This window comes from Pteronotus mesoamericanus, unplaced genomic scaffold (assembly GCF_021234165.1).
Source record: "Pteronotus mesoamericanus isolate MK-2021 breed Mesoamerican mustached bat unplaced genomic scaffold, CSHL_Meso_final contig_94, whole genome shotgun sequence".
NCBI classification, from domain to species: Eukaryota; Metazoa; Chordata; class Mammalia; order Chiroptera; family Mormoopidae; genus Pteronotus; species Pteronotus mesoamericanus.
In genome coordinates this window covers 6982609-7001154 of record NW_026555285.1, presented here as the reverse complement: position 1 = coordinate 7001154, position 18546 = coordinate 6982609, and the positions used below count along the sequence as shown (strand labels likewise).

Sequence of the window (18546 nt, the reverse complement as noted above, 5' to 3'; positions counted from 1 at the left end):
ACAGTATGAATGAATCTTGAGGACATAATGCTAAGTGAAATAAGCCAGTCATAGAAGGACAAACACTGCATGATGCCACTTATATGAGGTATTTAAAGTTGTACACTCAAAGAAGCAGAAAGCAGAATGGTAGTTATCAGAATGGAATGAAGGGGAAATAAGTTTCAAAGGATTTAGAGTTTGTTTCATAAGATGAATATGTGTTCTAGAGACCTGCTGTGCAACATGTGTTTATAGTTAATAATATTATCCTGAACACTTAAACACTGGTTAAGAAGGTAAATAAATAGGTTATGCATTTTGTTTTCTTTCACCACAATTACAAAAACACGAGTGGAGGCAGGTAAAGGTGCAGAAATGGGGACATCTGTATTAGTGCCAACAATAAAAAGAAAGGGAAAAAAACCATAGATCCAGCTCTCTTAGGGAGGCAGAATATCAAAAGTAGGAGCAACAGGGCATGTGCTTTTCTTAGTTTTCCCTAATAGCAGAAAGTCCTATCTCTGTTATCACTGGAATAGCATTTATTGGAAAAGCAGTGTCTTCAGAGCACTCCGCCCTGTGCTGATCCGTAAACTTCACAGCATAACTAGTGCACCATCAGAGACTCCTTACCTTGGCTGAGAACTGAGAAACGCTGGCCGCTGGCCGCAGTCAGCTCCTGATGATATTTCCCAGAAGAGATCACAGGTGGGACAGGCTGCCAGCAAGACGGGTTGTCACCACACACAGTATGCCCTGAACCCTGAAAGGGAAGCACCCACATCTGTGTGGTCAAAGTTTAACAATTCAGAGTCCTTTTTTCTGAACTTCTAAATTCCCAGAAGAGCTCCACACTTACTGCCTCACCTGTGCTTCTCATGACAAGCCAAACATGAAAAGAGTCTGCCTGTCAATGTACTTACAAACATGTCCCCAATGTAGTGGGTGAAGAAATTGTGTCTTTCTCAGCACTGGCTCACTTGTGCTCCCTCTCTCACTCTTACTCTGCAGCGCACATCTGCTGTCCTTAGCTGTGTTACTTGTTTCATGTAATCTCAATCCTACGCTTATATTCCTGGTTACATAATCACCAGCTGCCCCTTATACTGAAACAGTCCCCTACATATGGAGGGCATGGAGGGACCTCCCCACTTCCAATGAGGCGATGCTGGAGACAGGTTAGAATGCTATGGAGTCCACTTCGTGTGGACTACACACAAAGTGTGGTCTGCAGACCCGCTACAGAGGAATCTCCTGGGAGCTTGCTAAACATGCAGAATCCTAGACCTCCCCCCAGAACTAACAAATTAGAACTCATATTTTAACAATAGACTAGATGATTTTGATGTACATTAAAATTTGAGAATTCCTAGTATGAAATCTAAATATATGAGTATTTTAAAGCTAGATTGTAGAATTGAGGGAGGGGGTAGGGAGAAGAGTATTTATAGGAGTAAATAAATAATATTAATCAAATATATAAATTTGTTGAATGATTTACTTTCTTTAAAATAAGAGAGAAAATATATCCAATTGTTATACGTATAGGGCCTTAAAACGTCCGTAAGCTTAACAGCCTTCCACAGTAAGGCTTAAATACATATTCTATTTTCGTATTTCAATAAATCTGTTTCCATAAGCTATCTTTAAATTGTATTAATATCAAGTACATGTGTTATCACAATTTAATAATTTTGAGCAATAATTTCTCTCCAAAAAAAGAGAGAATAGGCATAAGTAAATGAGACTTAGGTCTTAACAAATGAATTTTGCATGAAGTGAAGAAAAGAAGTGCCAGGGCCTCTCGCTGCCACAAGCCCCCTCCAGGGACCGGGAACTAACATATACTCAAAATTGTGGTTTTATTACTTAAACAACCTCAAAAATTATATAACTTTAAAACTCCATAAAATCTGGGACCATGTCTGAACTAGTGAATTATGCAAACTATTTTTAAGTTTGGAGTATACAACACTTTTTAATTTATTTCAATGTACTAGAAAATAGCATGACATCACTACTGTTCAATCTATAAATGAATGTAACTTAAATAAAGGATGAATTAAAAAGAATTCTCATTTGTGAAAAAGAAAAACTCTGCAATAAGATTCATATTTTTAAATATTATCAGGTATCACCATTAAACTTAACAAATATGGTTCATTTACATTTCTCTCTTCCCTTTCCTCCCATTTAACTTAAAAACTTGATTGGTCCCAGAGGAGGGAAGAAATTAACTGGAGGAGATATACAAAAATACTTCTCAGGTGTTTTTTGTTTACTTTTGTTTTATTATTTTCTCTCAGTATTAGAAAGTAATATATCTACCTGTGTTTTTTTTTCTGAAATACAAAAGGGAAAATAGAAGGAAAAAAATCACACAAAACCATAGATAAATTCTGCTGACATTTTAGAGACTACTGATTCAAACTATTTAGATATAGATATTTTTAAAATGTGATTCTGAGTGTATGTGAGTGTGTGTATCTATGCGTTAATATGAGAGAAATAGATCTGGAAATTGCTATTTTTTGTCACAAAACTACTCATATAACTTTCTACACAAAAGTAGTCCTGCCTCAGTATATCTGGTTACAACATATTCCATATGTACCTTTATTAGTTTAACAAACTCCCAATGTTGGACATATAGTGTTTATCTGACTTTTCATTTTTATAAATAAAGCTACTATGTATATCATTATGGATGTTTCCTTGTATAATTTTCTCATTCTGTTCTTAGGATAAATTCCTGTTACAGAAATTGTTGAATAGAACTGGCAACACAATTAACAGTCTGCCATTTGTAAATTTCATCACATATAGTGTGACCAAAATAAAACTTCATTTTTAAAAAGTCTTTGCCAATATGACAGTCAGAAATTCTTGTTTGTATGCTTGTTTCTAAAACTACTTTACTGAAGTAAAATATGCACAGAGTAGTATCCAGCTTTATGCATATCACATAGTGAGCACACACTTGTACCACCTGTGCTACCACCCAAGATTCATGTTAGCAGCATCATGGAAGCCTCTCATGTCTCTGCCGGTCATTATTCCATCCTTCCCTCTTGAAAACTAACCACTCTACTGACATTTAACACATAGACTGGTTTTGTAAATAGCTTCATTGGCTCAACATTATACCCATGAGATTTATCAATTATGCTCCTTGTATTGGTGATTTACTTATTTTTGTTGCTGTGTAATAATCAATTATATGAGTATCCTGCAATTTATTTTGCCTCTTTCATGGTCATAATCACTGTATCACTTAATATAGTTTATATATTTGCATACCACTGTTTTGGTCATACAAAAGGGTAAACTTTTATATGACTAAATCCACCATTCATTTTCCTTTATGACTATATTATTAGTACTATGCTTTCAAAACACTTTCCCTATCTCAAGACAATAAAATGTTTACCTATGTTTTAGTCTATGTTTTATTTTTCACTTTTTACATTCATATCTTCATTTAAAATTTATTGGGATATAAGAGTTAGGTATCAGTAGTTGCATGACTGTGTTCACCCTCCTCCAATGGCTAGACAGTTTTCCCAATATCTTTTATGAAGTAACCTATCTTTTCCCCATACTGTCTTAAAATTCTTCCTTTATCATCTGCTGAATTCATACACACACACACACACACACACACACACAGACTCAATTATATAATATATTATATTATATTATATAATTGAGTCTATGTATGGACATTCTTATTTGTTAAAACATGCAAACAAATTCTTCAATTGGTAATACAAGCACAAAGTACAAAATTCAAAAGGAACAACAGAGTGTTTAAAGTTAGTGAGTAAGGCTTCTTCCACACCTTCCCTCTAGACACGCATCTCTCCTCCTCAGATTCAACCATGGTTTCAAGTCACTTGTCTACCATCCCCAAAGTACTCTGTGCTTATAAAAATATACATATACACACTTGTATATTTTAATATACCTTTAACATAATGTAATACAATACTTAAGTATGCATTTTCATATAAATCAATACAATTGTGTTATTCTTTGTAAGGTCTGCATTGTATCACTATATAATTTTTTAGTGGCTGCTCTGGGTAAAATATACACACACACAACATATCAGTCTATTGGTGACATCATTTTATCAGTTCAAGTGAAACTTACCTTTACCTTCCCTATTCAAAATATAATTGTACTAAATATTCCTCTATGTTTATTAGCTACCTCAGTGTTATAACATACACTTTAACAACCAAATATAATTTAGAAAACTCAAGAGAGAGAACATCTAATGCATTTACCCATATTTTTGTTTACCATGTTCATTTCTTTTTCCTGATTTCTGAGTCCTCATCTTCTTCTTCTTCATTTTTTTTTTTTTTTGCTTTCTGTTCAAATAACTTCCTCAAACCACTTTTGTATGGTAGGTATGCTTAATAAATAATTCTCTTAGTTTGTTTTTCCTGATTCTGAGAATATCTTGATACCTTCTACATCCCTGCTGGATATTTTCACTATTTTTAGGATTATGAGTTCACGGTTCTTTCCTATCTGCACTTTAAAAATATTGTGCCATTTTCTCTGACTTCCATTGTTTTTGATGAGAAATTTGCTGTTCTCCCAATTGCTTTCCTCCTGTAAGTTAGGTTTTGTTTTCTCTTGTTGCTTTCAAGAAGTTTCCTTGAAAATAGTTTTCTAAAGTTTAATTAGTGCAGATTTCATTGTATTTATTCTGTCTGGGATTTACTCAGACTCGATTCTGTAGGTTTATGTCTCTTACTAAATTTAAGAAGTTTCAGCCATAGAGATGTATTTGTATATGTGTGTATATATATATTCTATTATAACTCCAAGTATTTCCTCAGCACTATCTTCTTTCTCCTTCCCTTTTGGTACTCTAATGCCATGTATATCATATCTTCTACTATAAAACGACAACTTCCTTGAAGCTCTGCTCATTATGTTTTTTTGTTGTTGTTGTTTTATCATTTTACTTTTCCTCTGCTATTCATATTGGGTAAATTTCTATCACCCCCTCTTCCACTTCACTGATTCTTTTCTCTGTCCCCTCCATTCTGCTATTGAGTTTATCCACATAGCTTTTTATTTCAGTTTTTGTATTTTCAGTTCTAATATTCCCATACAGATCTTCTTCATAATTTATATTTCCTTGCTGAGACTTTATATTTCTTTTCTGGGCTTTCTAAGTTTTCATTTATTTCAAGAAGGTTTGTAGTTGCTGGTGAAGCATTTTTATCATGGCTTCTTTAAAATCCTTAGGATAGTTCTGACTGTCATTTCAATGTTGGCATCATCAAATACTTTTTTATGCAAGTATAGATCTTTCTGGCTCTTGGTATGAAGAGTGGTTTTCAATTGAAATATGAACATTCTTGTATTATGCTATGTGACTCTGGATCTTATTTAAATCATCTGTTTTCATTGGCTTTCTCTGACACTTATCTGACATTATTACCAAGTGAAGGTATAAGTCCAGGTTCCTCACCTGGCCTGCATTGACACCTAAGTGGAAGTTTCTCATGACTGCTGAGTGGGTTAGGGATTTGGCCTCCCCATGTGGTCTCCTAAGACATCAAGCTGAGACTGGCTTCACTACCACTGAGCAATGGTGAAAGTCCTGAGTCTCTAGAAGGTCCCTTCTGTTACAATCTCAGTAGGAAGGGGAAGGGGTACCTATTTTTTGCCAGATAGAGGCAGAAGTCAAGATGCCCCGAGTGATCTCCATTGATATCACAGCAAGGACAAGGGGAGGAGCAATTCATCACTGGCCAATGGGGATGAAAGTCCTAGCTCCCGACTTGGTCTCAGACATCTCCTTGGCAGGAATATTGATAGATTCTCTGGAAGGTAAAAGTCTAGATTCCCCACTCACCTTTTCCTGAAATGGGTGGGGTGAGGCCAATTTTTTCTTGGTGTTTGGTGGAATGGATAAGTTATTCTTTAAAATTGTTCTATCTTTCTATGCTATCTCTTACTTACTTTTCTGGATGGAAAAAAGTAGATTTTATTGCAGTTTTTTTCCCTGTAGCCACTGGAATTTCTAGGTTGCTGGCTTCTTCAGTATAAAGTTTTGGAGAAGGGGCAAAAAGAAAATATAGGGAACAGACCACTGGGTCATTCTTCTGGTCCTGATATCCCTAATCAGTCTGCCTCCTTCTCTTCTTCACTTTTCAGAATCTTGTATTTGTTCTATATATAATGTTCAGGGATTTATTTGTACTCAGTGAAAGGAACAGGAAAAAGTACACCTACTCCAATTATGCAGAAGTGAGAGTGTGCATTTTTAATTTATTAGCTATTATTTATTTATTTGTTTAATTATTTTTTAAAAGATTTTATTTATTTTTAGAGAGGGGAAGGCAGGGAGAAGGAGAGGAAGAGAACATCTATGTGTGGTTGCCTCTCATGTGCCCCCTACTGGGGACCTGGCTCACAACCCAGGCACGTGCCACAGACTGGGAATCGAACTGGTGACCCTTTGGTTGGCCGGTTAGCACTCAGTCCACTGATCCACACCAGTCAGGACTATTAGCTATTACTTAATTGCCTTCCATAGATGTTATATCAATTTATACTTTCAGAGAGTTGATCTTCCTTATGCTATTGGTTTTCAATGCAGAAATTGTTCTTTGACGTCTATTTTTGCCCTCACATCCCTGTTCCCAGATTATAGAGGCTCTATGCATGCTGTTTTAGAGTCAACTTAAATTTCTACAGGAAATTCTTATTGGGTAGAAAAGAACTCATGCCTGCCATTCAGAAGAAAGCTTTCAGGAGGTGCCCTCCTTCTTTCCTTCACCTGCCTCCCACACAGTCCCTGCTTATCTAATTTGAAAGTTTGAAAGCTATTACTGGGGTTTTTCTAAACCTCCTCCACTTACAGAAATAAACACTACACGGAGTCCTGAGAAGGCAAAACTTATTCCAGTTCCTGGTGTCCTCTTCTAATTAATTTTAAATCAGACTATATTTGACAAAACTTCCTTGATATTGGTAGTATTCTCTAGTCTCACAATCCGCATCTTCCACCATGTATGCTTCTTACTGTCTGTTTTAGTCGGCATTTTGGAAAGTAGGTGTATGTGAATTTTTATCTTTCCTAGAAACCTCATGTGAACACTTTTATAAGTTGTTTCACTTTTCTTTTTATTGTTCAAATACATTGTCCACCTTCCAGTCACCACTTTCCCCTGCCCCCTCCCCCATGTCCCTCCCTCAATCCTTCCCCACTTTGGCTTTGTCCATGGGTCCTTTATACATGATCCTTGACTTGACCCTTCCCTTCCCTCTCCCTGCCCCCACCCCCTTCCCTCTTGGCTCTGTTGGTTTCTTTTTTCTTTCAATGTTGCTGTTAATATTTTCCTTGCTTGTTTGCAGTGGATTGAGTGCCCACCTGAGAAACTAAGTTGTTTCTTTTAAACAGAGACAGACAGTCCTAGCATATGTGAGAAAATTAAGCATAAGCAACAGTAATTTTGTTAATTATCCATGTTCACTTAGCCCTCATATGTGATAAACACCACATCTTTATTTCCTAGACATTTTTGCCTTATAATCCTTAAATGCTATTTTGAACACTATTATGTACTAGAATATTCCAAAAAGAATATGATAACAATAAAATGTGAAAGCCCTATCATTTAAATAGGAGTACAATGAAGCAGACTCCCTCAGATAAGCTTACTGACATTTATACATAATCATTGAAATGAGTCTTGCTTGTTTTAACTCAAAAACTGAAGCTCCTGCTTTTCTCATGAAGAAGCACTTATATGTGAAATAAAAGAATTACTTCAAGTAGGCCTCATTGTAGTGTATGGAGGTGTATGTATATATATTTATGCACTTCTTATATTTGCTTATAGTAGATTATTTTGGGGGAAAAGAAATGGATAAAAACATAAATCCACATAATACCATCTAGCTATAAAATACTGTTAAATTTTCTTTGAAATACTGTACTCTAGTTTTTTTTCCTATGTACTTATATATTTTTTTCTTTTTCTAAAATGGGCTCATACTATAAATGTCATTTGAACCCTGCTTTATTCACTTAACATAATAATGTTTCCCATTTGGTTAAATGGTCTTTAAAAACACAAGTCTTAAATGGCTATAATAATATTCTACCTTATGAAGGTGCCATGATTTATTTAAACATTCTTTTAATTGAAAAAAGTTTCTAAATTTTTTGCCATTTTTAATAATGCCTCAATATCCTTTTACATATTTTTTTATTTATTTTTCTTAGGATATACTGTTAGCATTTGGATTAGTGAATTGCAGCTACTAGCAACACAAGGCTCCTTCCAAGAGCAGGAAGTACTGCTGTGGATCAGAGCCAAGTTCACTCGGCCACCACACTGAGAAGAGACTTCAAATTCTGCATCCTTCTGGCCACACGCTGTTGGGTTCTCTTCAGTGTACTTATTTCCTGTGTATTAGTTTTTTTATAGTTAGGCCTGGCAAGCCTGAGCCTCCTCCAGCGTGCACAAACACATATTTACCTCCCCTTCTCCTTAGAAGAGCTGCTGAGAACCAGGGAACCTAAGTAACGTGTGTGTTTCCTCTGGTTCTTACCCTACCTCTTTTCACCACTGACGTACTAGGGACCAAGATGAGAGTGTGAGTCAGCAGTAAAGTGTGAAACATTTTTTTTTTTTTGCAGGAAGGCTTACTTATTAATATATTTCAGGACAATAAAAGTTTCCATACTATAAGGAAACAGTATCTTTAAAACAAAATCAGGAACACAATATCAATATGTAAGTAACTTTTTATACCTTTTCTTTTTATTTGGCTAAAACTTGAAACTACATAGTGTCATCACACTGATGTGATTGTAATGCTGTACCTCTGATCGTAGTTTGCTGCCCATAAGGCTCTTGTGAATCTATATTCTTTTCCTTAATAGATCTTGTAAACTATTTAATTGTAAAAATGTGGCTTGTCATATACTACCTTTTAATATTATACTCTTTAAAACAGTAATGTTTTCCATTATTGTTGAGACAAACAACAGTATTTTTACACAAAAGAAGTACTCATCTGTCAACTTACTTTCAGACACCCAATTTCCATCAGCTGTTTGCTACTCTTGGAGTAGCCTTAGCAGGGAAGAGTTTAAATTTTATTTATTTGTGCTCTTTGTTCACTTTTCTATTGAGGTGTTAGCATTTGTTTGTTTTGTTTTTGTCTTAAGGATTTGAGAAATTCCTTTAAGTGTTGATGAAATTAACCCCGTCTGTCATATTTGTGGTGAATATTTTTCTCAGTTTTCAGTGCCATTTGATTTTTATATGGTGCATTTCTTTTTACCATTAACATGTTTAAATTCAGTACATTAAACCATGCGTTTTACTATAGCATTTGTTTTAGTATACTTTCTCAAGTCCAGAATCACACATGCACACGCGCTAAACTTTCTTACTCTAGTTTTATTATAATTTTGCTATTTCACTATGACTTCAATTTTATTATTTTAAACAATTAATAGAATCATTTTTGAGAAATTATTTGATTATTCATTGACTTTTATTTCATTCTATCATATTCTAGACAATTTCATGTACTAGGGCTTTTTTATGGCCGTTCTTATTGTACCATTACGTTGTTGATTTGTAGACTGTTTACTGGGGTGTATCAGATATTTAATATCTTATAAAACAAATTATTTCTTTCATTATCATTCACTTTTTCTTTTCCTCAAAATTTTAACCAGCTCATCTATTTATTCTTCTAAATAAATTTTAGAATCAATAGTTCAATTTTAAAAATAAAAGTTCTTAGATTTTAAAGATAAGATTTAAATTTTATGATTATTAAAGATACTGACAACAGTAAAACACATAAAAAAGCATTCAATTTCACTGCAAATCATAGCATTCCAGGTTATCTGTCATATAACAAGTAAATAAAAATTTTCAAGTGATAATCTCCATTTGTGGTCTAAATATTGGGGATATGGGCATTTTCATTAGCCCATTGATGAGAAAAGAAATTGGTAGCAATTCTGGAGGGAATTCATCAGTATCTATCAAAATGCAAAATGTGTGTACCATCTGACCCAACAATCCCCCTTCTAGGACTCCATTCCATGGATATTCTTATACATGGACAAAAAAACAAGGCAGTTCAGTGTAGCATTGTTTATAATAATCCCATATTGGAATCCATATAAAAGTCCACCTGTAGAGGAAAGATCATGTAAACTATTGAGTAACCATACAATGGGATATTACATAGCTATTAAAAAGAATAAAGTAAATATGTGTAACAATATGAAACCAAATCTCTAAGATATATTTCTTAAATAAAAAGACATTTCAGAACAATATGACCAACATACTGCAATTTATATTTTAAAATATCTGTGTTTGTGTTTTTGCTTAAGTAGTGTATGTATGTAAAAAAATTATTTAGGAGGACAAACACTAAAAGGGTGATTGTACTTACTTCTAGGGTGGTGAGATTAGAGAGTATAATCTCTAATTATAAATTTTAATCTAAGTATTTTTATATTATTTTCCTTATCCCCTACAAGCTTGTGTTCACATACAACTTGTATGTTGTAAATAAAAATTTTTAAAACACCTACTCACTATTAAAATTACTTTTTCCTGGCCTGGACTGCCATTCTAGGCATCTTTGTGTTTATTTACTCTAAAACTGGGGGAAAGGTTTTCTGCACTTGAAATTGGCCAAAAGACAATATCTGTGACTCCTGGCTGTCAGTGCCCCATGTGTGGTGGTTTCTGTGTCCCCTTCTCAGTTCTACTTGATGGTGCAGGTTGGTCTGGACACTTTCAGTGCTTAGTTAGCATTCATCCTGGACTACCTTAAGTGACTGGGTAAGATTTTTTTCTCTGTCATTGCATTTTTCTCAATCCCAAAACCCCATCAAACAAAGAGTAAAAAGAAAAGTCATAATCCATGCACTCAACATTAGCTAGACAAGCTCTTCTTGCCTCTACTCACACAGTCTGACAGTGTGTTTCAACTGGGTTGTGTGTGGGGGCCGGGGGGGGAGCTTACCACCAAAGATGGATTTTATTCACTACTTCCAGCACCACCCACTAAACAAGAAGAATAAACTTCTGGGAGTTGCAGTCTATGGAGATTTGTAAAATGTTGGTATAGAAGAGAATATCAACTACAGGATTTTGAACATGTCAAAAAGCACATGGCCCACAGGATATAGCTGTTCAGGCTTTTTACTGGCAAATAAATCCAATGTTAGCCAATGATTTTTATTATCAATTCAGCTCCATCAGCCTCATAATCAGTAGAAATTCCTGCAGGAACCCTGCCAAAGGCTCTCAGTCTTATTTTCTACCAAGGTTATGTTTGCTTGTTTATGCTGTTTCACCGCTGGTATGTTAGTGAAAAGTTGGGAGAGGCTGTATCAGGGTCTATCAGCCACAACATACCATAAACATACTTTTTTGTAAATAAAAATAGAGTCCAAAACATAATATAACAATGCTAATGGATCAAAGGGGCCATTAACAGAAAAAGTATATGTGGGCAGACACAGCCCTTCGAACACTTTGCTACACCATGGTGGCTCTGTTTGCCACATACTAATCAAGCATGGTGGCTCTCCAGGGTATTAGTTCTCCCAAGGCCCAAATAACCATTTATTGTGTATGTGTGCAGAGAACAGGGAAACATTTCTGTGGCAGCTTCTCTGAAGATCAGGAGCAAAGGGAGAGAAAGGAATAAAGAAAAATATTAAGGAGAAAAAGGGTGAAATCTGAGTGGGAATAAAGGCAGACAGTGGGGGGTGAATACGGGCTGAATACCTGCGGCATGCCGAAAGAGGACAGAGTCACGGGGGGCGTGTGAGAGAAAAACTTTAAATGACCGGTGGGAAATGGAAAAGACATTCAGTTTAATTTCTTTTGGACTTAAAACTAGGATTTAGCACCACCAGAAAATAGTAGGTAAGCATGAAAGCTGAGGCAATTTTTCACAGTTATCATTTCCATTGATAAGCATTTCTTTGTTTGGACAAATGACTATTATTTTTTAAAAAGCTGCAATTGAATTAACAGCTCAGCTCCCAGTGACGTTCTCTTTAAAGAAACTTAGGAAAAAAACATAATACTAAAAGAATGAATATATGATTTTTTGGCTTTTGACAGAGATAAATGTGTTAGAAAGATATCTTCTACTCCTTAAATGTAGAAATATATGTTCAGTTCATATATTTTCTGTAATTTCCTCATGTCAGAAGTGAGAAACAGTACTTAAAATTATCCAATATTTGTAAAACATGATGTATATCAGGATTTTGTTGGGTCTTGTCAGCTACCCATAGCCAGATAAGACAGCAAAAGGGAGGCCAGAACTTGCATGAGACTTATAGTTGGAACAAGTGTGCACATATGTGTCTGTGCTGGACAAAGCATAATGCTCACTCTGACCTCAATTCAGGGTGAAAGAAAACAAGAGAGCTCCAGGACCCATGACAATATGTAGAAATTGGGTCAGCAGTCCTTGGAAGCTCTCCTTCAATGGTCAACAGACAGTTGTCAATCAGTGGGGAAGCAGCAGGGCCCTATCACCGGGCTGGACATCGGCGATCTCACAGTCCAGGTATAGCCTCAAAGTCAGCCAATGCAATTAGGGAGGGCCTCATTCCTATAATGCAGACCAAATGATTGCATAAGAAGAGAGGTCTGATATGAACCACCTTCAAGCTGCCTAAGATTTGGGAAGTCAGGCACGGAAGTTTTACTGTTACTAAGAGATGTCAGGAAGGGTTAATGTCAAATGGGAAATCCTGACAATGGGTCATGAGCACTAGATACTGTGCCCAGGGTCATGTAAGTAACAGTGACACACAGCAAACAGTATAAAAGGGTCTCTCTCCTATTATCAGTAGTAGCATAACATCCCATCCAAATTTAAAAGATAGAATCTTCTCAAAGGTCAAATTTTACATTTATAGTCTGTGTTTAACGATTCTTTCACAGAATTCTAGGAAGATGACTCTGGAAAAGCAGGCAGGTTATCCAGCATCTACCCAGGCTCCAGTGTAACTTGCTCGTTAATTTTGAGCATCATCACTTACCCCTTCCAGAACCTCAGTTTTCTCATCCTAATCCACTCTATGGCCACCTATGGAAACTTTTCAAGCCCATGATTTTTTTTTTATTATAAGACTCTTGTTATAAATATTCTCTTAGTAAAGATTATCCCACGTTGTGACATTGTTACTTATTCAATAAATCTAGAGGGGACAGTCACACTAAAAAATGTATGTGCAGAACACTGAAGCTTCCTTCACCAAAGTCCTTTGCAAAGTAGAAATGGTAATGAGCATACCAAAACCTTGGGTAGCAGAGAGCCAAGGAGGCAAGTAAGGAAGGAACAGGGCTAAGGGAAGGAGGGGGATCAGTTACTGAAGAAATACTAGGATGCAGTAATCAATTACTAGGAAAGAAGCTAAAGCTTAGAAAATATACCAAGTGAAGCAAATAAATCAAGCAAGCAAGTGGATATTCTATGTTACATGGAGCACTGGGGGAAACAGAACTATGAATGAAAGGTTTGGATCCTAAGTCACACCATAGTTAATTTGAGACCAAGGCTTGGGTTTCTCTGTGTAAGATAAAGAGTTAGGATCGTTAAAACGACAGTTTAAAATAAATGGACTTCGTGTGAGAAAAATGGAGCAGAGTGACATACTCTGAGTCTTATTTTATGGAGAACAGCATAACCTTTCTAATGGTGCTGCTTGGAGTACTGCTGCATAAAGCCCAGTGGCTCAGCTCGCAGCTCCTCATCTTTCACAGAATTTCAGCCCTGGCACAACACTCACACGTTAAGTTCATTCAGAATCAACTTCCCAAGAATGTGTGTGTGTGTGTGTATGTATGTATGTATGTATGTATGTATATATATATGTATTTGAGAAAGGAGAAGAGAGGGAGAGAAATATTGATGTGAGAGAGAAACAGCAATCAGTTCCCTCTTGCATGCACCTGGGGAACAAATCCTGCAACCCAGGCATGTGCCCTGAGACAGAGAATCAAATTGGTGACCTTTTGCTTTGCAGGATGACACTCGACCAGCTGAGCCATGAGGGCCAAAGCTCAACAGTTTAAAATATTGTACACAAGTATTTGTTTTAGTAGTAAATCTTTACAAAGTTTTTTGCCCCCTTTGTTTGGAAATGAACAAATCAGGGTTAAATTATGTAAAGAGAGCAATCTACCATCATTGATACAGAAAGTTACGGAGGATACTCGAAAATACTGGTCCCTAAAGGAGGAAAACAATCAATGGCGTATCCACAAGGCTTTGTCCCCTGAAGCTCCCTAGCCCCTAGATGCGAGGCAAAGGCCAGGCCTCTCCAAAGCCCTTCCTATTCTCACATACTGATACAGCAGGAGGCAAATCAGAGCATGTGTGGATTAGGTTTTTGGGACCTCAGCAGGCGGTTACAACATTTGAATTCAAGTCCATTAAGAACAATACTAAGGAGTGCTCACTGAGTATCTCCGCTTTATTCTACAGAGATTTCGTTTTTTCTTTAAAGATTTTATTTATTTATTTTTAGAGAGAGAGGAAGGGAGGGAGGAAGAAAGGAAGAGAAACATCAATGTGAAAGAGAAACATTGATCAGTTGCCTCCTGTAGGCACCTTGTTTGGGGACCACACCCGCAACACAGTCATGTGCCCTGACCAGACCTGAACACACAAACTTTCGCTTTGCTGGACAACTCTCAACCAACTGAACCACGCTGGTCAGGGCACCTACTGAGATTTTCAAAACACTCTTTTATCTCCTGTTTCTCCCCAACATTTACAGTGTAATGAGCCTCTAACAGTTCCTTAACAAGTAAACCTGAAAATGGCAGGCATGTTTCACCTTAGTCCTGCCAGTATTTCACAAGGTTGAGAATATGTTTTTACTTTAAAATCCATAATTACAAAACCATCCTTATGTGGCAAAGAGAAAAACCCCAATCATAATTCTCTGCTGAGAGTCATCATAAAAAGCCAAAGAAAAAGCAGGGAAAAGGGTCAAAGAGCAACTTTTGAATGTACAGAAGTATAGACCACTGTGTTCAATTCAACCAGAGGCTGCTTTATGCAACAAGGATACATAGGTTAGGAGATTTTTATCACTGCTATTTCATCCTACAAAATAGGACCACATTGGCTTATCTTTCTGGATGGCCACAAAATAATGGTACATCTTATAAATAAAGGTTGGTTATGTCAGAGAGCAGGGGAAGGAATTAATTTCAAAACTATCACATAGTTTCAAGTTATTTCCCATGAGATTTCACACCAGGCCATAGCACTGGAAACCATAATTTCCACATTTATTGGAAACAGCATCTCAGCCAAAGGAGTGCATTGTGTCCTCTCAGAGATACCTCACCCAGGGAAACAGAATTTACTCACACTATCATCCTGAGTGTCTAGGATCTTTTTCATAAAACTGCAATATTTGACTCCCTAATTCAGAGAAAGTTTCTTTAAGTGCACTGTACTTTAGCAAGACTATAACTTAAGGAACTGACTTCTAACCTAATAAAAGTTTCTTTGCCATCTAAAGCAAAAAGTTTAAATCTGTGCAGCACATAGTAAGTAATAATAGAACCAAATGGCTATTTTTTAAATCCCTGTCTTCCAGCAGCATTGCTTAGCTAGGTCTTTGTTAATCTGCGGTTATGTATTTTATTGTCCAAGAATGTTTCACAATCTGTTAAAATATAATTTACATCTATGAAAAAATATGTTCTTACATATTTTATATATGTGTATTTATATGTTTTATACATGTATGTATATGTGTGAGTATGTGTGTACAGGCTCACGTAAATTTAGACTGTGATAAAACAACAATTAATAAAGGATGCTATGTATTTCATGTGTATATATGTGACTCCTGAATGTTAAAACCACTGCTGATGGTCAGCATTATGTAATTAATGCATTGAGGCCTCCAGCTCAGAATACAACTCTCTATTAATTTGGATTTTTAGTTTGTCTTTGTCATTGTTGTTGTTTTTTTAGAAGTATTAATATCTCATTAGGAATTATAAAAAGCACGAAGTTGGCATGCACATTAACATAACTGCAAAAATGTGACATATACAAACTCTTGCACAAAAATAAATAAGAAATTAGGTAAAATTAAAATTAGTTGATGAGAACAAACTGGCTATTGTATCAAAATGTTGAAAACCCAATATTTTCTTAAGATTTGCACTAAAGATAGATTGACATTAGTCTTAAATCACTACCGCCTGATTTGATGCATGCTTAATACTGAATCGAACTGAAAATAATATTGATTTGTCCAGTCTGAGTTAGGAGCAAGCATTTAACCTTTAGGGTTGACTACAGCATCCTCCCATAATACATCCTATTAGGTAGGTAGATCAGAAGTCTGACCCAGCATGGTTTTTGTTTTTATGTTTTCAAAAAGCCTTTCACATCTATAAGTGATAATTTAGAAGTTTTTCAATGCTGTTTTAAATAAATGAAATTCTACTGTTACCTTGATATCATTATATAAAAATACATACTTGGGCAGTCTTGCAAAATTAATCATAAAATAGTTCCCCAAATTATTATATTCAAAATAGAGTATGTACCTCTAAAAAGAGCATCTATTTTTATCTTTGAGTATTTAAAACTGTGCAATATATTATTCCCTATTTAGAATTTCATATTTATAACAAAAAAATAAATTTTCAGGTTTATCATAATCATATATATCCCCATAGCTTCTGAATTCCAGGATACATGCTGTTTCACATTTTATTATTTTTGAAAATGAGATACACTTTAAAATAATATATACATTAAGTGTAGGTGTGCTCTTTTTGACATTCTAAAATACTATTATTGCATCTAGCAATCCACAGCATATTAGACATGAGAAAATACAAAATTTTTGAGTGGTTTTTATGTTCACCAGGTTCTTCAAGATGCTTAATATAACAGCACCTCTAACACACAGAAATGCCTGGAAGTACTTGTATGCCCCTCTGGGTTGACTGGCCTACTACCCACTATCAACTCCCTTTTTGTTTAAAAAAAAAGAAAAAAAGTGGCACCAACAGCCACTAAAAACATAGGAAAGTAGAATACATGCTTCTCTAGGACCATCTTCAGCAAGCAGGGGTCATGTGATTCAGTATGGTCAATGGGAAGAAAGCAGGAAAGTAGTAGTTCTAAGAAGGCTGGTATTTAACTGATAAAGAGAGGATACTTGGCTGATACTTCCTCTAGTCTTCCAGTCTTGTCCTTTAAGGATGATGGTATCAAGGCTAAGAAAGGTTAAAATAAATAACTCCTCCAAACAGTACAGTTAGTAGGCAGAGCCAGAGGCAAATTGGCCAACTGGCCAATTCATTAGGAGCCAATTTATTTTTTTACTTTTTTTATTTTTAAGTAATGTTTATTCTATTACAGTTGTCTCAATCTTTCCCTCTTTGCCCTCCTGCACCCATCCCCCCACCCTCCACTCCCACAGTCCATTCCCACTCTGTTGTTCATGTCCATGGGTCATTCATACATGCTCTTTGTTTACTCCCTTCCCCTTCTTTCCACCATTGTCCTCCTTCCCCATCCCTTCTGGTCACTTTCAGCCTGCTCCATGTTTCCGTGCCTGTGGTTTATTTTGTTCATTAGTTTATTTTGTTGAATAGATTCCACTTATAGGTGAGATCATATGGTATTTGTCTTTCGACAACTAGTTACTTCACTAAGCATAGTATTCTCTAGTTCCATTCATGTTGTCGCAAAAGGTAGGAGTTCTTTCTTTTTTTAAAATGCAGATTGATTTTATTTACTTTTTTAAATGTCAAGATCCACTATAAAATATTAAAAATTTAAATCCATTATAAAGTCTCAGCAATTAAAACAACATGACTCCAGCACAGAAGTACTCACATAGATCAATAAAACAAAATAAGCATTCTAGAAATAAATGTACATATCTAACAATATAATATATAATTAAATTGATATTTCAAATCAATGGGGAAAATAAGGCTTATTCAGCAAATAAGGTGCATGGCCCACCATTACTTTAAATAAAACATATAGAGAGCCCTATTTCACACATTATACAAAAATATTCAGGTGAGTTAAAAATCAATATGTAAAATCGAAGGAGTTTTAGGAGAAAATACAAAATAGTATTTTTCTTACCCTGAAATAACATATTCAAACCCAGAAGCTATAAAGTACAATATTGACAATATGATTATATTAAACATTTAAGACTATATGGTAATATACATATAAAAAAAATTAAAGGAGAAGCAATGGAATAGGAAAGTATTTGCAACACATCTAAAAAATGGTTAATAGTTTTGTTTTGTTTTTTAGGAAAAAAATTCTACAAACCTTTAATTAATAAATGGATAAAGAATACCAAAAAGTCACTTAAAGCTTTTTTAAAAATAATAGAAATAGGCAAGAAATATACAAAAACAGGTTTACTTTCAACAAATAATAAAGTAACAATTAAAATAACACATCATTGACACAATCAGATTAGTAAGTATTAAAAAT

General features: G+C 35.3%; 1 protein-coding gene across 1 annotated transcript in view; it reads right to left on the bottom strand.

Moving 5' to 3' along the window:
• ENOX1 (ecto-NOX disulfide-thiol exchanger 1) overlaps positions 1 to 18546 on the bottom strand; it is a 603512-nt gene that overhangs the window by 435478 nt on the left and 149488 nt on the right. Inside the window, exon 2 of the mRNA XM_054586376.1 lies at positions 616 to 745. The gene's annotated coding sequence lies outside the window, so the exon portion shown is untranslated. The remainder of the gene's footprint in view (positions 1 to 615; positions 746 to 18546) is intronic.